Source organism: Hyaena hyaena, unplaced genomic scaffold (assembly GCF_003009895.1).
Source record: "Hyaena hyaena isolate Hyena2069 unplaced genomic scaffold, ASM300989v1 scaffold_811, whole genome shotgun sequence".
In the NCBI taxonomy this organism is placed as follows: Eukaryota; Metazoa; Chordata; class Mammalia; order Carnivora; family Hyaenidae; genus Hyaena; species Hyaena hyaena.
Window position 1 is genome coordinate 421,436 of NW_024081444.1, and position 26,920 is coordinate 448,355.

Here is a 26,920-nt window from a genome sequence, read left to right on the forward strand (position 1 = left end):
TGAAGGGAAAGGGAGGGGCCTGTGTTTTCTTAATCTAGGTAAATTTCGAAAGACTGATGTAGATTAAAAGGGTCTGAGTGTAATTAAATTTATGAATACAGAGAAAAATATGAAGTTTTATTAAGTATGGAAGGAATGTGGGCTCTTAGCTGCCCAGCCAGTTCACAAGGACAAAGGAGATCAGCTTACAGGGGTTAAATAAACACAATATTTTATATTATAGTTCAAATGAACCTACTTGCAACCAGACTTGGGGTCTAAAATTGGCTTACCAGATTCAGCGTCTCCAGGGACCCTCAGGAGCCCTGCTCTGGGGTGCAACCACAGGGTAGCAAGAGCCACACGAAGGGCCCAACCCAGTCCAGCCGGCTCTCTGGGCTATGCTGTGGGCCTTGTAAACCTTGCTTGCTTATTTTGTCACATCACTGTGTGGTGCATAATCCACAGTCCTAAACATTCTTGGGCTGGGTTTTATAACCAGTGTAGGAGAAGCAAGGAGTGTGAAACTGTGTTTAGACAAAAAGAGAAAATTCAGCGGGAGTCAATGCTGAGAACAAGGCCTTGCTGGTGGGGGTAAGGGGATGGCAGTCATCAAACTCACAACTGGAGAGGGCTCTGGGACTAGATTGGCTGGGACTGGGTTGGTTGATGACACCACTTTTGTGAATTAGTTTCTAGAGGTCTAAGCAAATGGACTTGGGGCCAGTGTTCCAGGCTGAGACCAGGGGTTCTGCGGTGCAGATGCAGGGCAAAAGGCCAGGAGAGGGGCCACGTTTCTGGGTGCAAGGGCTGCCCTGCCCAGAGCCCCCAGAAGGGAGACAGGTGCAGAGTAAAGTCGCCTTATCAAATGTCCTTTGGACTGCCAGGAGCTTGGTAATGGGTGCCCACTATGGGTCTGCTAGCAACTCCCACAGATTGATATTTCAGGAGGTAGGAACCCAGCTGAGCGTGAAAAGAGCATCCACTCAGACTGAGGAATCACGTTTCAAAACTGCAGGGGAAAGAGATGGGAAAAAATAGTGTTTCTTGAGCGAAAAGGAAGAGGCTCATTCATCTCGCCAATACCAGACTCTGGAAACCTGAATCAGCTCTTGCCACAGGGAAGTACCATGTCAGTCTACATAGATGCCAATGTGTGGATCGACAAGTGCTGTCCTTTTCACAGAAGCGTCCTTCTGTAGTTTCCCTGTAGCAAAATGGAGCATTGCTTCAACTTCCTTTGGTTAAAAAGCACTTTTTAAGAATGTGTTCCCAAAACCAAAACAAAGACTTGAGACTGTACAGTGTGTGTGTGTGTGTGTGTGTGTGTGTGAGTGTGTGTGTGTGTGTGTGTGTGTTTACAGGGACCAGGAAGGACTTTATTCACTGCGTCCACGATACTCTTGCCCTCTGCTCACAGAGAAGGGCAGACGGCGGTATTTTCTTTGCCTCCCTAGCCTGTTTTGTTTCTTGAGAAGTCCCAGGAAACAGGGGGAGGCCACCCTGTGAGGCTGAGGCCGCAGGGCACGGGCACGCAGTGTGCATGCATGATCGCAGCATCTTGAGCAAACAGCTGGAGCCCCTCTCCTGGTCGTCACAACCCAGAAGGGCTGGATACCCCAGGCTCCCCAAAACTGCTCCCCAGTCTTCCCCCCACTCCCTGCTTCCCCCTCTCATCCTTGGCTCCCACCAGGACCCCACTCAGATCCAGGCCTTTCTGGGCCGTACCAGACCCCCAGCTCAAACCCACACTCAAACTGCCCTGGACCCTCACCCACACTTCTCTCCATACCCAGCTCCCCACATCAGATATCTGGTTCCCTCACCCCACCTCTGCCACCCCATCCTGCACCCTGGGTCCCCACCACTCCAGGAGGACCCCTTCTGGTCCCCTCTGCCCCCTACACTTGGCTCCCTTCCCCCACTCAGGCCTCCCACTGGGGCTCTGGCTCCTGACACCCCAGGACCCCCAACCCCCTTCCAACATGCTGGCCTGGTTCCCACCCAGACCCAGGCCTGCCTCCCTGGGCTCCTGCCTCTGGCCCCTCATCTGCCCCCTCCCCTACAGGCTCCTTTCCTCCTCCTCCCGCCCTTCCTCTCTCCCTGGAGCGTTCCCTGCCTGCCTATCATCTTGCTCTAATTGTTTCCAGATTCGTGTGGGAGGTCAGGGCCCGGGAGTGCTGCTTCATGCCAAGTTTATAAACAGAGCAGTGTTTCCAGATGGCCGCTGGCTCCAGCCTGGCGAGCAGGTTGATTGGGACCAGAATAACAACAGGTGGAGAGCAGACAATGAATTCCTTGACACTTATTTACTCCCTTAACTTTTTCTTCCTCTTACAGCCCTCAACTCAATCTGCCATAGTCACCTCCGACAGATTTCCAAGACGTTCAAATGAACAAGGTGAGGAAGAGGAATGCAAAAGAAAACAAGTTATTTCCCTAATGAGGGTGGTGAGTTGAATGTGGAAAGCAGCGGGAAGGGGGGTGGGGCTGTGAAAATCAGTGATGCAGAGGCATGGAGAGAGACATGGACCACCATGGACACCCCTGCCAGAAACCAGAGCCGGACCATGACCCACGTTGGAAAAGAACAATAGAAAGGACCAAGTTGCTTGTCAGTGGGCCCAGCTATGTTTGTGGAGGCAGAGAGAGCATATAAGCTCTCACCTAAGCCCACCTAACCCAACATGGCTGCCCAGCAGCATTGTTGTCCAGGCCCAGGGGACCCTCACGCATTCCCCGACTCCCAAATCTGGGCACCCGCCCCACTCCTCAGGATCCTGCCTCTGAGCAGCCCCTGAGCACAAGGGCTCCCACACAGACCTCCTGACCACGTCCTGGCTGTTAGCAGACAGTAGTCAGGAGTAAGTGGTGTAATTCTTCTGGAGCAAGTATTCTGGGAAATGCCTCAGGATTCTCTGAAGGAGGATTGACCAATGTGCTCACAGCCCATTAGATTATCCAAGGGATCCAAATAGAAGGAAACAGGCCAGATCTTGGACTGAAAAACTGAATCAGTGAAAACGCACAAAGGGGTCTCCCGCAGAAGACCTTCCGACCACAAAATAATCTTCCGTTCACAATGGAGAGGGCTGGGAGGTGGCCTGAGGAAGGAGAGCCACACCGGGCCAACTGTTTTATGAAGTGAAATGAAGGGTTTTAGTAAACAGCAGCAGAGGCACCAGATGCCTCTAGTTAAACATGGAATTGTACCAGCAAGTTCTGCAGTGATTGAGAAAGCTTGCAACAGATTTATACATGAGGGAATAAATCACAAGCTACACTGTCCGGCAAGCTGTCACGGAGGCCCCACCGGCAGGGATCCACACAGGAGAGCCCTCGCAGAGATACACACATGCGGCCATGCCGGTTGGCCATGGGACCGCGCCTTGGCCCTGACAGAGCAGACCTGTCTACAGAAGATGAGGAAGAAGCAGGCACGCTCCAGCCATAAACCAGGCTGGCTTTGTGCAGAATCATAATGCTCACAGGTTTGAAACCCTGACCCATGAAGGACTGGCGAAGGAAATGCCTGTGAAAATAAAGCATATAAATATCAAAAGTATATTTTAAGTGTCTCTGAGTTAAGACTAGATTATCTTTCTGAGTCCTTTGAATCTGAGTTTCTACTTATAAAATGTAACCTGACACGCTGGCTTTGAAGATCGGGGATTTGGGACCAGGACTGTGCAATTTATCTGAGCTGACAGAGACGTTAGTGCCCAGGCGCCTGTTCTGTCCTCCTATCCATCGTCCCATCCCAGATCCTGACTTACTGACCTATGGGAAAGCCAGCCCAGCACTGTAATTTGAAATATATGGTCACTCTACTATTGTTGCTTCTCAGCAAGATAGATACAGAGATACAGTGAATCTAAAGTACCCCCCTAAAAGGCAGGACTTGCCTAACTTAGACCTCACATAGAAAGAACGCAGGTTTCCACGTCTTTAATTACTTTCACCGGTTTCTCTACACAGCAAGCACTCGGGGGTTTAAGAAAACAAGACATGCTTTAAACTAAAGAACAACAAAATGAATTAGAAGAAATAAACTCATGACTGGGGGAATGAATGGAGCCAAGGATTGGGGGGTAGGCAGGGAGGGGGAGCAAGGAGCTGAGGAGCCAAGAGCTCAAGAATCAGCGTGCATTCCAGCCCCATAAAGTCACTCAGTGAAGTCAGCTCCCCTTCAGAGGATGTTTACCCCTAGAGGAGCATCTGTGGAAGATGCTGGACGTTTCCTGGAGAGATAGCATTGCTGGCAACAGGTGCCTTGTGCATAAATATTGCAGATCTCACTGTATTGAGAAATATCAGAAGGAATGGTATTTGTCATAACTAATGAATCCTGGCACATAATCACCCATGCACTAGGGAACAAGTTCTACCCAACAAAAATGAAGTGCCAACAGCTGAAGCGAATTCTGCCCACTATCACCCCCCCGCTCATTTGAGTACCTAGTAAGATTACCCTGTGGCTTGAGGCAGCCAAGGCAGAATTCTCTACCATGACCACCCTTGTTATACAGAAGAACTTTTTTCCACTTGTACTCTAAGACTGGGCATGAAATGTTGTTCCCAACCACAAAGCACTGAGACACACCATTGTGGCATCCACTGAATTTACCAGAACAGGGACACACAATTTGTTCCTACAAATTGCAAATACCAGGTTAAACTTAAAGCTATTTTTACAGCTTAAATACTCAACACTCTTCTCTAGAGGGTTAGTGGAGAGTGGAATTTGTTTTGGCTTTCCCTGTCTACACAATTACAAATATGTACCAAAAAAAAAAAAAAAGGAGCTATGGATAACATTTAGAAAGTTCAAACATTATCAATGGCAGGCATTTCTCAATTTCACTGATAAATGAAAACAGTTTGTATTTTAGGATTGGAAGTGGGAGGATTGGCTTTCCCATGTGCCACCTTGATTCTGAATTTCATTTGAAGGCCAAATACAAAACCTAAAGCAGAGAAAGAGAAACATTTTCTTCAGAGAATTTTATTTTTCAAATTGGAATTTATTGCACCTTTTCAAACATAGACCAAAATATTTCAGCAAACGCAATGTGTTTGTTATTTTTATATACTGGTGGTGTTCTTAGGCAGAATAATGAGGCCGTAAAGTAGGTATGCCGAGGTCTAAGTGTACAGAGTGGCTTTAAATCATGGGTGTTTACTAGCACCGCTATCCTACAGAGCATGCTTAAATACTTCCTGAAACGAAACTTATTTAGAAGTTAGCCACACTGCTCTTGTACTTCACTGGCCAAGCTACTCTTTATGTAACGCTTAAAACACTTCCAACCAGAATTAAAGGGTTTTTTTCCCCCCTTATACTTGGCAAGCAACTGAAAAGGCTAGTGTGGAGGAGGTGAGAAATGCCATCTCCAAATCCTGAAAGCGAAGTAAGCTGTCCATGGTGACTTAACCCAAATCCTCTCACAATGGAGTCTTTGTTAGTGCCAAGTTTAGACTTGAAGGATGCAAAGTCAGAGATTTCAAAGTGTGGATGATAAGCACATCCTTTCCACTACTTTTTTCCTAAGACTTAACCCCTCCAAGCTGTCCTTCCCTGTGCTTTGCCAAAGCTCATCCCCATTTATGCAATGCTCTCTGAGACAGAAGTCATTGCCTGCCGCACCCAGCACTGGCCACATGTCTCTATGGGGCTGCATCAAGCCCTTACCAAACCCTGCCCAAAATGCTTGCAATTGCAGCCAGCGAGAGAAAGCAGTAGGCATTAGTAAAACCAGGTTTGTCTTATTTGCTTTTTTCCTTTAACTCAGGGAGACAGTCAGCAGAAGATTAGACAACTTCTCTCCAAAATCAGTCCTAATCCCATTAGGTCCTCCAATTAACACCAGTCTGCATTCCCTAGGTAAGGACAGAAAGCAATTACAGGCCTCTGCTGTGCCTAAGAAATTGACAAAGCTCATCAAACTGATACTTCCCAAAGCAGCCCTGTGTCACAGGGACACCCAAACAAGCTCTACTGGGGGGTCGCCGCCCAGCCAGTCCACCCCTTTGGCATTGTCTCTTTGTAAATTACTCTTACTCAAATTGGAATTTTGGGTGTTTTCCTACCTGGTATAGTGGTTTTTGGTTTTAACCTCCAAGCATGCATCCACAGTACCATGGCTAAATTTGAATCACGTTTCTAAGTCTAAACTGGGGCAATGAACACGGCATTGTGATCTGAGGCAAGATTCATGAACCACACATCATTTTCAACTTGTCCCCAAGAAGGCTAGTAAATTGAGACAAGGCCTTTAGTAAAATCCTTTCCTTCTTTTTCTTCCCTTCTTTCCTTCCTTCCTTCCTCTCTCTTTCTTCCTTTCTTTCTTCCTCCCTCCCTCCCTCCTTCCCTCTCTCTCTCTCTCTTTCTTTTTTAAAATGGTACTTATTTATTTTGAGAAAGAGAAAGAGCATGTGAGTGGGAGAGGGACAGAGAGAGAAGGAGAGAGAGAGAATCCCAAGCAGGCTCTGCACTGCCAGCATACAGCCTGATGCAGGGCTTGAACCCACAAGCTGTGAGATCATGACCTAAGCCAAAGTCAAGAGCTGGATGCTTAACTGACTGAACCACCCAGGTGCTCCTAACATCCTTTCTGACAGTAACTACAAATAATCACAGAGCAATCCAAATGTATCTGAATAAGCTTGTAACTTGGTAGACAATACGTTCATACTTCTAATTCAGCAATTTTGAGCTCTACTTTTTCATGTTATTCAGTTACACTGCCTTTGAGGCAACTGTTATGTGTTTAAAGCAGCCAAGGAAATGGCTCTGACATCACACGTTTGCTGATAAACCAAACTTCACTCTCAGTGATATGTCTAGTGTATGATATTCACATAACTCAATTTAAAGTTTCTAGATGACTGTACACTAAAAGGTTAGTGTAAGGCCTCTACTGTTATAGAGTCTTGGCCAAGGATTTGGCCAGACACCAAATCTAATCTGCTGGTGGGGGCGGAGAGGTGGAGGAGGTATGGGGGGTGGGGGACTGCATCTTTAGTGTGCAGGCAAAGCAAACAGGCTCCTGGTTCCCAAGGCCCCTGACCCTACACTGAAGGAGCGACACCCAGACACAGCTGAGCTGACCTAGGCTTTTTGCTCTCTCTGATTCAAATTCTTTGCCCATCACTATTAGAGCTGTCACAATTTAATGCAATTAGGAAAAAAGGACTCAGAATGTATTATGGGTCCTGGATAAAAGAATCTATTAAATGCCATTTTGTTTACTGTGCAGTCTCTTTACAGCAATAAAACCAGAATGCCTGAAATCTGAAATGAAGATTCTTATTCTATAGAATTGCAAAAGAATGGCCTGAGTCAGCAGGGGGTAATATTAACCTGAACTGGGATCTGGAGATAAACCATGAATTTTAAAAACTAAAATTAATTCAATCGCAAAGGGGAACAACACAGTTCAAAATGTTTAGATGATATCATGTAAGGTATTATGTGAAAGAAGATTTCCCTTTGTATTTTTAAAGAATTTTTATTTTCGTTCAACATCATGGGGTTTCTATAACTTGTGAATGTTTCCAAAAATAGAGATTTGTTTTAGTTGGGTGGATGCATTGTTTTCAATGTCACAGTCACCGTGACGTATTCAAACCACCCCATAGTTGCTTCCTCCAGAGACCAGTGATGACCTTCCTGGTGTTTCGGTCATCTCCAAATTCTCACCTTGCTTCTGTTTCCAACGTCCATCACAGATACAGGGCACCAGCCTCAGCCAAGCTCTGTGCAGGATGAGAAACTGCCGTTGTCCTGAAGTGCCAAAAAGTTTTCCACATCTGATTTACTTAAACTTCCATCCGGGGCATCGTTGCCTGTAAAAGATAAATAAGTGAACTGTAAATAATAGAATTGAAATTTGTCATAACACTGAAATAAATTCTCACTACAACTGAACAAAGTTATTTTATTTGGAAAAGACCATAAGTTACTGGTGTACCACTTGCTTCTGATAAAGATGATTAAATATCCAAAAGGATTTGGAATGTAGTACTTAGTCGTAATAACGTATTCCCAATAAAAGCGATCTTTGGCCAAGGACCAACTGAAAGTTATGTAACCCAAATTATATTCATGACAATTGAGAAGGGCCTGCTTTCCTAAAACTCAAATGTCCTAAAGCAGATTTCCTAATAGCTACCTGATGGTACTTTATTCTGGAAAACACAAGAAAGAAGGAACAGGGAGACAAAGAGAGGGGCGGCGGGGGGGATGTGGACAGAGAGAGGCAGGGAGGGAGAGGGAAGAAGGACAACGTGGAGGCTTTCTTAGTTTTGAGAAAGACAGCCCTGATTAGGGGTTGAATCCATTTCAAGGAATCAAGTCATTTTAAAGCATGTGTACTAAAAATCCCAGATCAGCCTAATCCATGTTTTCTCTCTGGGAATTCAGACATTTCAGACATGCCACAATGAGGCAACATGAGAATTTAGTGTTTCTCTAAGAGAAGCAAGGAAGAGAAAGACTGGGCTCTCTGCTGGACAACTTCACAGGGGACAGCAAGTTCCTTCTGATACAAGAGAAAGCCAAGGATCCCAGATGACTTCTTGACAGCCGAGAGATGCTGGCATTCATCTGTACAGCACTCAAAGGGAGCACAAGGCTGGGGCGGGGGGTGGGGGGGAGCAGGGAAGGTGGTGAGGGGGCATGGTAGCCCTCCCTTTCCCAGGCATCAGATCCAGAACCTAATAAATGACTTACAACATTAAAAGCATAATAAGAAACTCTCGGAGTGCATGTTAAAAAAGCCAGCAGAGAGGCTGTCCTTCCTCTCTTCAGCAGGGGTGTGAAGCCCCCCACTTCTGGGTGCATCAGGGCAATACCAGTGGGACATGGAAGCCACAAAGCAAAACAAACTGGCATTCATGGCAACCAGGAAGATGGAGTGAGGCACGTCACTGGGAGCTCTTAAAGACTGTCTGGGGAAAGAGGACGACTTGGGGCCCAGAGAGTCTATTTCAATTCTGACTCGGAGCAGAGTCTCAGCTCGGGTGGCCCATTTCCCACCTCAGGAGCTAAGTGCTCTCGAAGTAACTTGCAAAACTACTCTTGGATTTCACACAGAACTTCGATATTGTCCACCAAGATCTGTGAGCCCCTTGAGGGCCCAGTCGAGGCCAGCACCCATGACAACGGGTAAGCCGCAGGAGGCAGTCAGTAAAGGCTGGGGAGAGGCCGAAAGGAAGGCTCTGTCTTCCGCAGCCAAACATGGGTTGGAACCCTTGTTCAGCTGAGTCCTTTGACCTAAGAGCTAGTTTCCTCATCTGTAAAGTGAAGAGGACGCCCCCACAGCAGGGAAGTTGTGAGGGGTGAAGACAGTGTGATGTGCAGGGAGCTGCTGGCACAAGGATGGCTCTGAACAGATGCCTGGTTCCAGTCGCTCCTGGCTCCCTCCTAGCCTCTGTGGGCAGCCCCAACCCTGGATCAGCTCTTCTGTGGTTTACCTGTAAACGAACAGAGATTAACTTTCTGTCAGAAAAACCAAATAAGTGTACACTCAAGCATGAATTTATCTACTGCATTTGTTTCAGATGGAGTTCCAAGAAGGTGAAATACTTTTAAATATATAAACCTCAATTCAGGATTGTAGCAATAATTTAAGATACAAAACATGGAGAGCAGACATTTTTCAAATTCTGCACTTATAACTTCTCCAAAGTTTCTATAATATGTGGAACGTATGTCAAAACCTGGCACCCAAACATTGCCAAGACAACCTGTTGATGAGAAGAAGCTGAGTCTGCCTCTCCTATGGGAAAGGGACACCACCCCAGCTCCTGTGAGGGGGGGGGACACAATCCCCACTCCTGGAGGGGACACCACCCCACTCCTGTGGGGGGACACCACCTCCCAAAGCCGCTGGTGCTTCCAAGAGGAGAGGGCCAGATCATGGTTGAGACTTGGGAGTTTGACCTAATGTGGGGCCCAGTTGGGAGAAGGAGAAGGACAGTGATACAGCAGTCCCGGATGGAGAACACAGCAAGGGTAGCACTTGGAGGTGAGAGATGGCTTTGACTCCTAGGGCATACACTGTCAATGTTGTCCAGGGAAGAGTGGACAAGTCTTTCAGGAAGTCCCTATAATGAACAATCAAACCACAAGCCTGTGCAAGACACTCCTGGAAACATTAAATGATGCTAATGAAGGCAGAGGAATCGCGAAGGACGTTAGTATTCACAGCAGGTGTGGCTGTGGTTCCTGGTGTCCAGGCTGAGTGTAGAGTGCACAGTGTATGTGGCCAGCCTCCTTTCACTCTTCAGCCTGAGAAGATCATTAATTAACACCCGAGGATGTGTGCCCATCCGGACTTGCACACTTGTTGAGGCATGAGGATCACATGCCAGGAGCCTGTTGAGGCTTACTCCACCCTGCACAATTCCACAACCTCCAGAAACACCAAGTTGCTCATTCTTTTGGAGGACCCTGCACTGGATCATTCAATGGAACAGTGACTGTACACCAGCCCCGAGGACTCTGAAGATGTCACATCTGGACATGGCCACAGACTCTTACTCAGAGAAGGATTGTGATCCAAGTGTGTCGTCCACTTCTCAGCCAAGAGTCACCAGGGCCCAGGTTAAACCAAGAGAACGTATCCCATACCCAGCCTAAAGAAAACCAGATCTGAGACCATTATCCAAATAACCTAATTCTCTGATTTCTCACTCTTGCTTCTTTTAATATTAATGATCCTAGCGAGGGCTGCAGGGCTTTAAGTACATCGCTCCCTCCTGTGGGCACACACTCCCCGTTATTGGCACAATGTGAAGGGGCATTTAGATTTCTGGCTGCCTGGCCCACTGTAGTGGTTGAGCCCAGTGTCCCAGAAAATTGATTCATTACAAGGAAATGGAACCATAGGACATTGGTGCTCCTGTAGAGAAATGTGCACAAAACCAGCAGTTGGTTTGGTTGTACTCTTTATGCAGCTTGTGGTAAATTATACAAAGTATTGGGATCATACCAAGGAGGGATTAAAAATGCCAAAAGCAATATTAAAAACACAAGACTTGCAGGTAAATAAAGTCACCAGAACCCAGGAAGAGGAAAGAAAGTGGCTAGAATAGAGAAGAAATGCAGATTGAGGAGTGACAGTCATGGTCTGCTTCTATGAATCTGGGATGGAAGCTGTGTATGCCCAAAGACCAGCTGCTTCTGAGACTAGAAAGAGCCTTCTCTCTTTTAAAAGTAAGGAAGTCTGTTTTCCAAGGACATAATAGCATTGACTGATGAATTGATAAAGAAGATGTGGCATATATATATATGTAATATAATTATATATTATTATATGTAATGTAATTATATATATATATAAAATGGAATATTACTCAACCATAAGAAAGAATATATCTTGCCATTTACAACAACATGCATGGAGCTAGAGTGTATTATGCTAAGTGAAATAAGTCAGTCAGAGAAGGACAAATACCATATGATCTCACTCATATGTGGAATTTAAGAAACAAAACAAATGAGCAAAGGGGGAAGAAGAGAGAAAGAAATAGAGACAAACCAAGTAACAGACTCTTAACTACTGAGAACAAACTGAGTTATGGGGCAGGGGTGGGGGCGTGAGTGAAACAGGTGATGGGGATTAAGGAGTACACTTGTCGTGATGAGTACCGGTGCCATATACAATTGTTGAATCACTATATTGTACAGCTGACACTAATATAACACTGTATGTTAACTAACTGGAATTAAACTAAAAAGGTTTTTAAATCATTGAGGACGTAATAAAGACAAAATAAAACACACAAATATATTCTAGTAAAACAGTATCTTGGAAGATTACACAGAAAAAAAAATACTTGTTCATATTTTTGGTGAAGACAAACACTAAACCAAAGAAATGAATTCATCAAAACTAAGAAAACTTTGCTTAGATTTTAACACCTTGCATAGACTTTTGGATCCATTCTTTATGCCGATTTTCTTCCATAAGCCAAAAGAACTTCTTTACTCTTTAGATCAACCCCTTGCAAATTTCCCCTTATTGATTAATCATGTCATTTTTGTGTATGTTCTCTGTTTACTTAGCCAAGATAAGGCAATTCTTACTTCAATGCCCTTTCTGTTCCAGTGGCTTTATTATCAAGAGACTCCTTCTTTTAGGCTGAATGACAGAGGTAGAAGCATCTCATGTCTTATCTGCAAAGCCATTCATTTTGTCAGGATTCCACTTTGCTTCCATTCTGAGGTACTTTCAAAATGCTCAGTAGGGTGTGGGAGTTCTATGAATGGAGTTATTTCCCAATTCTACTTTGTGCTTAGGTATCAGTCTCTGATTTTTGTGTTAACATCATTTATAAAAGTGAAAAGAGAAAAATGGAATCCCATCTACCTCAAGAACTGTCCCTGGATGCTGTCTTCCAGGATTAAGGAGTTCATCCCAGAGTTCTCTGGCCTCTGTCCTTGCTTTACTTACAGGACTAGATTGCAGCCCACTGTTTTCAGAGGGAAGACCTTGGGGTTAGTCTCCAAAAGACATCTTCCAACTTTGGAAGCTTTTCTAAGCCCCTCTGGTTTCCTATGAAAGTTGAGGTCTTTTTAAAGTCCTGTTAAAGTTTCCCATTCTACCTAGGCTTCTCCTAATAATGAATCAACTGGTATCTATTAGGGAGTTCTGGATTATACATTCCTAAAATTATGCTAAATCCCTCTGCAAATGTCTCCTTCTTCTGTCGGGTCTTTGGAAATTCTAACAATGGCTCTCAGCTCAGAAAAAGACAAAAAACAAAAAACAGTGTTAGGTCATCTGGGTGGCTCAGTCAGTTAAGTGTCCGACTTCAGCTCAGGTCATGATCTAATGGTTCGTGGGTCTGAGCCCTGCATCAGGTTCTGTGCTGGCAGTTCAGAGCCTGGAGCCTGTCTCAGATTCTGTGTCTCCCTCTCTTTCTGCCCCTCACCCGCACATGCTCTGTCTCTCTCTGTCTCAAAAATAAATTTTAAAAACTATAAAAAATTAAAAAAGAAAAAGAAAAAAAAAAAAACAGTGCTTCATATCAACAGAAAAGGGCACTCCAGTTCTGAGAGAGGTTTAGCTTTAAGAGGCAACTAAGTCTTAGGGGCAGAATGAGTATAGGGTGGGCGAGAGGAACATAGGCTCCTCAGTTCAAGTTGAGATTTCGAGAGATCTAGAAGCAACAGTGGTAAATTTCTCTTTTGCCTTGTCCAAAAGGTCTCTTAAGCAAGAGATTTTTGAAACTAAAAAACCTTTTGATGCTTCCTTGTACTAATTAAAAATTGAAGACGATTGGAAGTTTGAAATTTTGCCCTAGTATTCTTCTAAGATGCCTCTCAAACAATCGGTCACATCAAAAGCCCCACAAATATCCTTGGCTAACATATGTCATTTGGTAAAATAAGCATACAAGTTTGGATTATAATGTAAACGCATTAGTCATGTAGCAGGAGGTCAGCCTGGAGGAAGAGGTAAGGATGCAACTTCAGACAGAGTCAAATTCATGAGAGCCCAGGAATTTTTCATCCAAAACTGTTTATGTACTTCAGGTCTCAGCCTCTCAAAGAAGCAGATGGGCCATTCGGCTACAAACACCAGACAAAGATTGTGGCTCCAGAAGTATGGAGTGGTCTGCAGAGAGGTATCTCCTGGAACCAGACTCTCCTGGACAAAAGACAAGACTGCAGGAAGTTCCCAAATGGTTTTGATGAGCAACCAAAGGATGCCAGTCTTACAACAGACCCTCAGAAGTTGCTTTTTCCCAAGGCTGGCTTGAGGAATGGGCTCATTTCAAGGTCCCTCTTAATGAAGGACAATAAAGTGACAGGGACAGGCAGAGACAAACAGTAGTTTTAGTACTCTGGTAGATTCCCACCAAGGATAAGCATTTCACCAATCTGATCAGACAGCCAAAAGATAGCTAACGAGCATTCCTTACTCTAGGAAACAAAATAAACAGCATCTGGGAGCTCACTGAAGGAGGTGATTGTTCTAACCACTATGAAACCCCAGTACCTCAGCATTATGATCAGGAAGCCCCCATGCCTAGCAGGGCGCTCCACAGGCCTCCAAGGAAAGGGCTGTTTCCCAGTGGAATGCTGCCACTAAACATTCCAGCATTGACTGGATCTCAGTGGGACCTCCCAAACCAAAACGTCTGGACCCCCAAACATCACTGACTTCACCTGCTGATATGTGCAGCTGAATGTGTTGCTTACCAAAGTAAAGTAATTTCAATTTATTATAACAGTGCCTCGGAGGAGGGAAAGGAAGGTCGGAATTGACTGAGGTTTGGGATTTTGATCTGAAGAAGGACTCATTTAGTATCAGGTAAGAATCACAACAGTGGTCCTGGACTGGAGAACACAGCAAGGGGAGGACTCTGAGATGAGGGATTCCTTTGACTCTTAGAACACAAACTGCCAATGTTTCCTGGGGAAGAGTGAATAGATCTTTCAAGAAGTCCCCGTAATGAACAATCAAACCATTGCCGGAGCAAGAGATTCATGAGAAAAATAAATTATGCCAATGAAAGCAAAGGAATAACATAAAATTACCCTAATGCAGAGAGTAGGACGTGGTTTTAGTTTTCAGCATCGAGGTAGCATGTGGGGTAAAGACTTTCAAGTAAGAAACTATCATAGATAATATAAATAGTTAAGATAATCCACATACTACTACTTAATAAGAATTCAAAAATAAACCTCTGAAAAATTCATGTCAGCACTGGGGTTGGCAAGGTAAAAAAAAAATTTTTTTTAATGAACCTTTATCAAGCACTTGCTCAGTGCCCAGCAATTTTATAGGTTTTCTCACTTATACCTCCCCACAATCAAGTGTTATAAGTACAGCTCTGTTCATTTTGGCAGCTGAGGCAACTGAGTGCCCAAGGTTTAATGAGTTGTCTGAGATCACGCAGTTAGAAAGTGACAGAGCCTTGACTTACACCCAGGACTTGTGACTCCAAGCCCAGCCCGGTGTCACTATATCACAACTGCCTACAAGCACGAGGAAACTAAAGCAAAAGGTCAGCCACACGTGGAGCACTACTCAACCAAAATGATGACCCGAGCCAGGAAGTCTCCCAGAATCATCATTTATCATATTTGAAGTCCAGCTCTCCCTCTCTTCCCTCTGACCATGCCTTCCTTCCCCTTGCACAGAATGCGGTTTTGCTCAAATACTGTATCTTAAGAATTGGTGCTCAGGTAACAGTCCCTGCTCCTGACCTGCGCATTCAATGGCAGCCAGGCAAATGCAGGCCTAGTCATGAGACTAGAAAGTCCCTTCTTCTCCCCAGGGAGCCATAGCATGCACATTCTCACACTGTGACTTGCATTTCCAGGCAGCATATCAGGTTACAGCATGAGTGGGAAAAGAACTTCCTCTTTGGATTTAACCTCACTGGAGCCACCAGAGGATCAAGGGAAAAGAGCAGAGTCGGCAGTTCTGAGCAGTTTCAGGACATCCAAAGAAAAGCCTTCAAAGAGAGCTGCATTTTTTGTCTTCTCCCAAGTTTTCAATATGTTTTGGAGCCAGGCTCCAAAGAGAAGAGGATGTGCTACTCTTGGCCACAAAGGGCCTTCTCCGTGCTCATTAGATGCTCCGTGAGCTCTCTCCTGAGACATGGAAGAGACACATGTGGCCTTCGGCCTGCCCAAGGCCTTTTTCACAAGCTCTTACTGTTCATACGCTCGGATTCTCCTTCAGCAGTCTAAAATCTATGAGCGACATATCATCCTCATTTTGATGATAAGTGAGGTTCAGAGGAGTTAAATATACTGCCCCTATGTCTAAGACTTCAAGAGAAGTTTTTACAAGGCTTGGGCCACGAAGAGGGTAGTGCAGCCTCTTCCTTCTATAAGTGGGCACAAAGGTACATCCGAAGCACTGACAGTCCTTCCTCATCCACTGTTGGGAGCCTGCAGCTCAAGTGCCTGCCGTCAGGGAGCCGGAGGCTCATGGAGGAGGCACAAGCCAGACCTCAGGAGACAGTGGCCACTTGTGCTGGATCTCCACAGATGCCAGGAACAGGCCACAAGGGCCGTGAGCAGAGGAAAGCTCACGGGTCCACTCAAGCCTGGTGGGAAGTGGTGGGTTACCAATAACAAGGGTAACAAAGATGATATTGCGTCATTTACCAAGTAAGACCCTTAAATCTGCGACTTCGTTTAGTTCTTGTGAAATAAATACTGAATTCTTACTAGTGGGGCAGAATCATCTCCGATTCAGAGCTACCATATCTATGGCACCCTTAGGAAGTGCCCAGTTGCCCACCTAGACACTCTGCGGGGAGCAAAGCCAGGAGCTGAAGTTGCACCTACTCATCCAATGTCTATGTCCTTTCCCTGGGTCAGACTGCCTCCCCTTCTCCTCCTCAGATTAAGGCCCAGACAGGCATGGTCTTGGCATGAAGCCCAGGCAGAGCCACTGGATGAAAAGCCTCCAATTTAAAGTGTGTTCGATCATAGTGACTGCCCCCTGAATCACTGATGACTGAACAATTCTGCTTTTGCCTTTTGCTTTCTGGCATATTATTTTATTTCACAGCCTTTTGAGGTAGCTATTATTATGCCCGTTTCATAGTTAAGTAAACCAAGATTTAGTAAGTTTAGCGGGATGACAAAGCCCCAAATGGCCTTTAGCCGCTAACCAAGATGCTCTTGGACAAAGTAGAACCATCAGTGGGTCTTGCCCCCAAATAGCTCATTTTATTTGCTGAAATTTGTCCTTTTACAAGACTCAAAACTTTCTTAAGTTCTATTGGTTGATTTCAAGTGTGCCCATGTTTTTCTTACCAAAAAGGAAAACTAGTTATTCAACACTTTCTTCTATTTCTTTCCTTCTCAGAAGCTGACCTAATGCTAAATTCTTGAGACAGTTTTAAATTGTTTTTCCTTCTAAGTTTGTCCTCAAAAATCTCCAGTTTATGCTGGAGCAGTTAGTGAGAAGAGGGTTGTAACAAGGGAAATAATCCCCTGCTCTTATATTTGATGATTCGCTGGTATGTAACCACCTGTCCACACCATGTATAGGACCAGAGCAGGACCCAGGGCTGGGGTCTGTGTGGGGTCCCCAGTGGATGTAGGATTACAGTCAACATTTTCTGATGCAAGATGTGAATTGTACTATTTTATCTAATCCCCCACCACTTCTTTCTATTAAACTTTGTTCCTATCTGATTTGTTGTTTCTGATCTTTTTACAGAAGGCAGGATTAGTTCTGTAATGCACTGGACTTAAAAGTACTGTGGTAACAGCCCCCATGTAGTCCTAGAAGAGTGATAACATGGTTTAACTAATGAAAAGCACATTCCTACTATAACTCAAGTTCATCTTCATCAAGTAAATTGGAAACTGTATATATATATGTATATATACTATTTATATACTATATGTGTGTGTGTATCTGTATGTATATGTATATACATACATACATAGTTTGTTCCTATGAGCTGAAAGATTACACAAGCATGATTCTGGCTTCCTTCCCTGATTTAATTCTCTTCTTTTTTGTCAAGGAGTGAGGCAGAATGAACCCAAGGGGAAATGAGAAAAAAAAGTTCAACTTCAATGAAAAATGATGCATTGTCTCTAGCAAACCCTTCCAGAGAGTCTGATTCATACTTTGTTCATTATCATCAAGCTTTTTCTCATATCTTTGTAAGCTGAAAGAAAGGATGGATGGGAAAACTTGCTTTGTTCTGTAAGATTTCAGCTGATTCCACTATTCCTATGGAAAAATTAGTTTTGCCTCCATTTGCAATTCAATTCACTCATTCCACACAAATTTGTGTTGTTGCTGTTGCTGTTGTTGTTACTTTCCTTCAGACTATTTTTAACATCTGTCTAGTTCCTTCATTGATGAGGAGTAAAATAAAGTCTTCAACATGTGTTCATTTTAATAGCTGTAGGAGAATGTGGCTTTCACCTTTTTCTGAAAATTATCTTTTGACAGAGATTGCTTCATCCTTCACAAGTGCTGTAATGTTCATTATATTTTTTTAGTTTATTTATTTATTTTGAGAACGAGAGAGAGACAGAGAGAGAGAGAGACAGAGAGAGAAAGCTCACACATGATAGCAGGGGAAGGGCAGAGAGAGAGAGAGGGAGAGAGAGGATCCCAAGGAGGCTCCCTGCTATCAGCACGGAGCCTGACGCAGGGCTTGAACTCATGAACCATGGGATCATGACCTGAGATGAAATCAAGAGTTAGACACTTAACCCACTGAGCCACCCAGGTGCCTGAGTGCTGTCATGTTCAAAACTGATGTGGCATTATTCACCTCTAATCTGGACACCACAAATTCTTCTTAGCACCTCTTTATGTAACTTAACTCAGCCTCTCGTAACATTTTGCTCTCATATTACTTGATGTATACCTATAAGTGATTTTTCCTGATTATACTGTGCACTTCTAAAATTAACTGCAATGCACTGGCATGATTGGGATGGAATGTGCCCCAAAACATTGGCCAATAGAATGTTCCATTTGAATGATGGAAATAAAGAATCAATGACCTTGATTTTTCTAGTGGAAAAAATATAACAGGTAAAGAAATATTATAAAATATTTTAAGAGTTATGTGGAAAGTTGTCTAGATTAGAAATACAGTCCTAACATTAGATTTTCAATCAATATCTTACTCTTTCTTAATCTTTCTTTACTTCAATTACATATTCCATTGTACTCTCAATAATATGTACTCTCAGTAAAATGTATTCTCAGTAATAACACTAAAATAACTCCATGAGTGGAAAAGGTCTCCAGTGCTTTGTAAAAGGAAACATATTTATAAAGATAAGATCTGCCATCCTTGATGAATACATTTAGGACATCATATTATTAAAGGGCTTTGAGGTAGATTCAGCTCACTTGGGTACAAAGTAACATTCCTTAAAACAATTTTAAGTCTGATAATTCGGAGGAGAGCTAATTGGTTTTGTTCTGAAAGATAGATGGAATATGTAATTGAAGTAACTGAAGCTTAAGAAAGAAGTTAGTTGACAGGTCATTGACTCCTGCATTGTTTAACAAAGAATGTCATTTCCTTTAAGATTTCTGTATAACTGGACATTAATATTCAAATAAAAATTGGGCAATAAAAATTATATCCAAAATCATTAAAGCAGAGAGCAAAAAGGGTAATTCTTTAATCTTTTAAGTTTATTTATTTATTTTGAGAGAGAAAGAGAGCACAAGTAGGAGAGAAGCAGAGAGAGAGAGAGAGAGAGAGAAACAGAGAGAATCTCAAGCAGGCTCCACTCTGTCAGCACAGAGCCCAATGCAGGGCTAAATTGCATAAACTATGAGATCATGACCTAAGCCGAAATCAAGAGTCAGATGCTTAACTGAGCCACCCAGGTGCCCCAAAAAAGGTAATTTCTAATACAATCTAGTAATTTTTCTTCAATTCACTCCCTGAATCGCAAAAAGGAATTGTATCATGAACTTTTTAAAAGCAGTTTGCTGGAAACACAAAATCTTTTTTGAAACAATAAATGGAAACTAATGTCCAGTAAATCTTCTCCAAATATCCATAGTGTTGGGAAATACAGGTAAGACAAACACCTTTGCATAAGCAACACTGCTCCACTGTAGCACACATTAAAACAAAAATGTGATCAAAAAGCAACGGGACCACCAAGAAACACTTTTCTGCCACTATTAAAAACGCCTGGATGCTGAACAAGACAGAAGTGGAACAAAGTCCAAACACATTTTGCAAAAAGGGAAACATTCATGAATCAATGAATAGCATGAAATCTTCCCCCACCCCCCAAAACTGCCTACGCCCAAGAATACAGCTCTAACTTGTTGCTATACTGAATTATGAAAGATTAAATAATATTAATCATAGGAAATCACACATAAACAACAGATACAACCTTCTGTATTCCATTCTATTTCATCCTCACAGCTTTAATTCTTGCCTGTCTACAATTAATAGAACAAGTTTTGCCCAACTTTGTCCAACAGCCAGATATCTGAGTGCCAGCCTGAGGGCAAAGCACTACTCCTCTCTGCTTATCTCAAGAATAACAGCCTGGGAACAACAAAGGCAGCGTGAAGTTTCTGGGGAGAAATATCAAAATCAACACCCTCAGTTATCATGGTACATTATTCTCAGTTAAAAGTCATCTAGCCCTCCTGCGTCTATGTATCTATCCACTCACTATCTGACCATGTTCACCAGCTGGTATCTGACTCCTGATGCTCCCCCTGGAGCTGGCTGGCGGGGAGTGAGCACCTGGGCACACACTAGACAGCCCTCCCACCCAGGGTGTGAAAGGACAGGTTGGTACTTTTATTTATATTTCTAGTTACTAAAATAAACTAAGGAAATAGCACTTTCTTAATGTTTAATAAGTGGTTGACTGTAAGACATATATAACATATGCATACTACACAAAGAAAAATTCATCTAATAATAACAATATGTGTGAAATATTATTCAGCCATTAAAAGGAGTAAAATCTTGCCATTTGCAATGACGTGGATGGAGAGAGTATTATGAGAAGTGAAAAAAGTCAGAGAAAGACAAATACCATATAATTTCACTCATACGTGGAATTTAAGAAAGAAAACAAATGAGCAAAGGGAAAAAACAGAGAGACAGACCAAGAAACATACTCTTTTTTTCTTTAATGTTTATTTATTTTTGAGAGAAAGACACATAGAGCATGAACTAGGGAAGGGCAGAGAGAAAGAAACAGACAGTCAGACAGATTCTGAAGCAGATTACAGATTCCAAGCTGTCAGCACAGAGCCCAATGCCAGGCTCAAACTCACGAACCATGAGATCATGACCTGAGCCAAAGTCAGAGGTTTAACTGACTGAGGCCACCCAAGTGTCCTGATTGTTACTGGAGGGGAGGTGGTTGGGGGGATGGGTGAAAGAGATGATGGAGATTAAAGAGTACACTTATTATGACATAAAAAATAAAATAATAGTAGTAGGTAGCATTTATAAGGCCTTGCAATGTGCCAAACAGCTTACCTAGTTTGGCTCCTTGATTCTTCACAATAGCCCATTGAATAGGATCACCACAGAACTCCTCTTATCCACAGCAAAGCCCTTCAGGAAATGAGAAGGCATTGTTAATGACTGCACCATGGCAACACCTATAAATCTAGACTAGCCTAGGGAATGGGCATGCAGAGCACTGTATCTCTGGAAGCAAGGTCCAAGCCCAAGAACAGATAGTCAAGGTCATGTGCATAGACCAATGGAGTTTAGGTCCTAGACTAGGCTCTCAACCATACTACTGTACTGTATGGTGGAAACTGAAATAAATCACTAAATGATTTGACTGACAAGAGGGTGAGATTATATATAAATTATAGATACAGAGATAGAGATATAATCTTTCTATAGATATCATATGTGGAATATCATATATATGATATACGTATGTGGGAGGGAGAAACAAGATGAAATAGGCCCATCCTCCTTACCTTACCCCCAACTAAGCACAACTACAAACCCTGGGATGATGAACCAGGAAATCCCAGGAAGACACTGGGAAAAGGCAAAAGGAAGGGTAGACTTAAGGTTGGAAAGCAGCACAGCACTTGGCCTCAGTCCCCACCCAGTGGAGGAAGGCTACCATGCATAGTGCTCCTCAGCTTCCACCCAGTGACAGTGGATGTCTAGGTATGCTTACCCTCCAGATGAAACAAGGTTTCTCTGACAGCACCAGGTGAACCACTGGCAGACATCCACTGGAGCCCTGCTGGATAGCAGTGGCCAGGGGTCTTTCCTTCCTGCCAGGCCTGAGATGCCCCTTTCCTATGGAAACACACCTGAGCAGGAGTGGAACCAGAGAGGACCCACCACCTCAAGGGCCAGCTGAGAACAGTCTATCACAAAGAGCTGGGACTGTCCTGCTCTGCCCAGACACACCCGGGCAGCCTGGGACACAAATGCAGGGGTCCCACCACACCACTGTCCTCCTGAGAGACATGTATCAGCTGGCCTTGGAAACTGCCTCCACTTCTCAGGACACACCAGCAGGGACCAGTAAGACTTCCATGAAATCAGAAAAACCAAGCACATCAAAATAACATTGAAATACTCCGAAAATTAAACTGCGGTTCACAAACATAATTTAACTCTTGTGCTAAACCTAAAAAGGGTAACTGTCTGCTAAAATGTAAGATTTAAATAAGGCCCAGAGACTCCTGACAACAGACAAAATGTCCAGAATACAACTTAAATTCATCCGCTATAATGAGAACTAGGAAAATCACAACTCAGATGAAAAAAGATGATAAACTGATGCCACAAATGATATTATTCAGATGTTGGAATTATCTGACAAGGATTTTAAAGCAGCCATCATAAAAATGCTTCAACAACCAATTATAAATTCTCTTAAAACAAATGAAAACACAAATCTAAGAAAAGAAAGAAAAGATAAAAAAGAATTACATGGAAATTATAAGACTGAAAAATAGAACAATAAAAATGAAAATTAGGCAAAAGGAAGGGGTAGTATTGATAGTCTCAATAGTGGAACAGAGATGAAAAAGCTCAAATCTGTGAAATTTAGGACACAACAATAGAATTCATCTAATAAAAACAAAGAGGAGAAAATAGATTTAAAAAGAATAAATGAGCAGAGTTTCAGAGACGTATGAGACAAAAGGTTCAACATTCCTATCATCAAAGTCTCATAAGAAAAACAGATGCAGAATGGGCCAGGGCTAAAGCTGAAGAATAGATGAAGAAATAAAACCTGAAAAGTTCACGAATCTGTCAAAAAACATAAGCCTACAGACCCAAAAAACTAAACAAAATTTAAATAATATGTTTCAAGTGCTGAAGTAAAAGAACTTCATGAATTCCACACACAGCAAAACTTATTCTAAAGAAGTGGAAGAGAAATAAAAACATTCTCAAATAAAGGAAAACTAAATAATTTATCATTAACAGGCCAATCTTTAAAGACTGGCTATAGAAATTTCTTCAAAGTGAAAGGAAATGATAGGAGAAATAATAGAAGAAGAATCAGGAAGCTTCTGCACAGCCAAGGAAACAACCCAGAAAATTAATAGGCAACCAACAGAATGGGAAAAGATAGTTGCAAATGACATATCAGATAAAGGGTTAATATCCAGAATCTATAAGGAACTCACCAAACTACACGCCCGAAAAACAAACAACCCAGTGAAGAAATGGGCAGAAGATATGAACAGACACTTCTCCAAAGAGGACATCCAGATGGCCAACAGACACATGAAACGATGCTCAGCATCCCTCCTCATCAGGGAAATACAAATCAAAACCACACTGAGATACCACCTCACGCCAGTCAGAGTGGCTAAAATGAGCAAATCAGAGAACTCTAGATGCTGGCGAGGATGTGGAGAAACGGGCACCCTCCTACACTGTTGGTGGGAATGTAAATTGGTACAGCCCCTCTGGAAAACAGTGTGGAGGTTCCTCAGGAAACTAACAATAGAACTCCCTTATGACCCAGCAATAGCACTGCTAGGAATTTACCCAAGGGATACAGAAATGCTGAGGCATAGGAGCACATGTACCCCAATGTTCATAGCAGCACTCTCCACAATAGCTAAAACATGGAAAGAGCCTAAGTGTCCATCCACAGATGAATGGATCAAGAAGATGTGGTTTATCTATACCATGGAATACTACATGGCAATGAGAAACAATGAAATCTGGCCATGTGTAGCAACATGGATGGACCTTGAGGGTGTTATGCTGAGCGAAATAAGTCAGGCAGAGAAGGACAAATATCATATGTTTGCACGTATAGGAGGATTAGGAGGAACTTGACGGAGGAACAAGGGGGAGAAGAAGGGGGGAAATGGTGGGGGAAAGGGAGAGAGGCAAACCATGAGAGACTCTTGAATGCTGACAAAAACTGAGGACTGATGGATGTGGGGGGGAGGGGGGGTGGGCATGGAGGAGGGCACTTTGGGGATGAGCACTGAGTGTTATGTGGAAACTAATTTGACAAAAAGCTATTTGTAAAAAAAATAAATAAATAAAAAATAAATAAGATACAAAAGAAAAAGAAAAAAAAAGAAGAAGAATCAGGAAGGAAGAAGGAACAACAGGAAGAATAGACACACAATAGACAATCCTTGTCCTCATGAATTGTATAAATCATATTTGATAACTGAAATAAATATTGTAACACCTGATTCATAAGAAAATGATAGCTAAAAGCACAGAAGGAGAAAGAAAACAGGACTAAATAGAAGTGAGGTTTCCACACTTTATTGAAAATAGTACAATATTGATATAAGTCAACTATTATAAGTTACATATGTATACCTTAATACCCAGAGCAACCATTAAAAAAAAACTATACAAAGAGATACACTGAAATACTAACGGCAAATCAAGTTGGAACCCTAAAAAAGTGTTCGAGTAACCCATAAGGAAGGAATAAAAAAAAAAGATCAGAAACTTGAGAAAACAAATAATAAAATGACACTTTTAAGTACTAACATACCAATAATCACCTAAGTATAAATTGCCCAAATATATTAATCAAAAGATAAAGATCAGCAGAATGGAAAAATAAACATGATCCAACTATATGAAGCTTTAAAAAACTCTCTTCTTATTTAATAACATAGGCAGGTTGAAAACAAAAAGATAGAAATAGATATATCATATAAACATTAATTTTTAGAAAAGCAGCAGTAGCTTTATTAATGTCTAATAAAGTAGACTTTAGGCAAAGAAAATTGCTAGAGACAAAGAAATACACTACATATTGATTTAAAAAAAGATCAATCCACCAAAAAGAAATAATGATCCTAAAGAAAGGAGAAATGCACTAATCCACACATACAGTTGACAGTTTGAACTGCCTCTCTCAGCAATTGATGGCACTACCAGATAGAATGAAGGGTCCAAGAGGACCCAATAGACTTGTATACAACATACTACGTAACAACAGTAGAATACAATTTTTTTCAAATGTACATGGAGCATTCACTAAGACAGTCCATATATTGGGGAATGAAACAAACATTAACAAATTCAGAAGAATTAATATCATACAGAGTTGGGGCGCCTAGGTGGTTTGGTCAGTTAAGTATCTGACTTCAGCTCAGGTCATGATCTCGTGGTCCATAGGTTCAAGCCCCGCTTCAGGCTCTGTGCTGACAGATCAGATCCTGGAGCCGGCTTCAGATTCTGTGTCTCCCACTCTCTCTGCCCCTTCCTTGCTTGTGCTCTCTCTCTCTCTCTCTCTCAAAAGTAAAAAAACTTAAAAAAAATTTTTTAAATCATACAGAGTACATTCTCTCCTGATGACAAAGGTCAATAACAAAAGACAAAACTCTTCAAACTTTTAAATAATCCTTGGGTCAAAAAGGAATTATCAAAGGACATTATGTTTGAAAACACAGAACTGGGGGAAAAAAAAAAATGAAAACACAGAACTGGGGATGCCTGGGTGGCTCAGTGGGCTAAGTGTCTGACTTCAGCTCAGGTCATGATCTCATGGCTTGTGGCTTCAAATCCCATGTCAGGCTCTGTGTTGACAGCTCAGAGCCTGAAGTCTGCTTTGGATTTTGTGTCTCCTCTTTCTCTGCCCCTTTCCCACTCATGCTCTGACTCTCTCTCTCTGCCTCTCTCTCTCTTTCTCTCCCTCAAAAATAAACATTAAAAAATAATAAAAACACAGAACAGAAATGAAAACAAAAATGCAATATTTCAAAATAGTAGGATGCAGTCAAAGCACTAAAGAGGAAAATTTATAGCACCAAATACATTAAAAACAAGAAAAGGCCTAATTTCCTACCTCAAGAATCTAGGGGAAGTAGAGAAAAATAAATCTAAATAAATCCCAAACAAAGAAATAATATAAAAGCAGAAATCAATGAAATTGAAAATAGGAAAAGAATAGAGAAAATCAATGAAGCAAAAAGCTAGTACTATGAAAACAACTAATAAAACTGACAATCCTATAACAAGACTGACCAAAATAAAGACACAACCCACAAACAGGAGATAGTACTATAGATCCTGTAGTCATTAAAAGATAATAAGAAAACACTATAAATAAATTTATGTTAATAAATTCTACAACTTAGAAGAAATAGGCCATTTCTTTGAAAACCACAAACCACCAAAAGTCATCCAACAAAAATTAACAATCTGAGTAGTCCTATAACCATTAAAGACATTGATTTCAAAATTTAAAAATCTACCAAAAGAGGGGGAGGAAGCAATCTCCAAGACAAAAGTTTTCACTAGACAGAAGAATTCTATCAAACATTTACAGAAAAATTTAAATCAATCCTACATAATGTCTTCCAGATAATAAAAAAAAAAAGGAAGGAACACTTCCCAACTCATTTTCTGATACTGATGTTATCCTGAAACCAAAACCAGACAAAGACAGTACAAATAATAATAATATAGATCAATATAGCTAAGGAAGTTTGATGCAAAAAACCTCAATAAAATATCAACATATTAATTCAATAATACATAAAAACAATAAAACCAAGTGGGATTATTCCAAGTATGCAAAGTTAGATCTGTATTTGAAAATCAATCAATATATTCCACCATGTCAACAACAAAAGAAGAAAAATCATATTAATTGATGCATAAAAAGCGTTTGACAAAATACCATACTCATTCATGATAAAAATAGAGAGAAATTAAGAATAAAGGAGAATTACCTCAACTTAATAAATAGCATCTAGCATCTACCAAAAACCCTACACCTGACATCATTCTAATGATTAAAGACTGAACACTTTCTCCCTGAGATCAGGAGCAAGGCAAGGCTCTTTTTATTCAACATAGTATGGGAATTTCGGCCAGTGCAAGAGCAAGGAAAAGAAATAAAAAGCATACATATTAGGAAAAATGAAATAAAGTTGTCTGTATTTGTAGATGACATGATCATCTATGTAGAAATCCAAAAGAATCTACCAAAAAA

The 26,920-nt window shown here is 42.1% G+C and overlaps 1 long non-coding RNA gene across 1 annotated transcript; it reads right to left on the reverse strand.

Annotated features, from left to right (window-relative positions):
- Positions 1-7,564: 7,564 nt before the first annotated feature.
- On the reverse strand, positions 7,565-21,724 carry LOC120221779. The gene is made up of 4 exons (XR_005525892.1): positions 21,644-21,724; positions 20,977-21,054; positions 9,020-9,456; positions 7,565-7,827 (listed from the first exon to the last, which is right to left on the reverse strand). It is a non-coding gene; the product is annotated as an uncharacterized LOC120221779 (long non-coding RNA).
- Between the last annotated feature and the right edge of the window lie 5,196 nt (positions 21,725-26,920).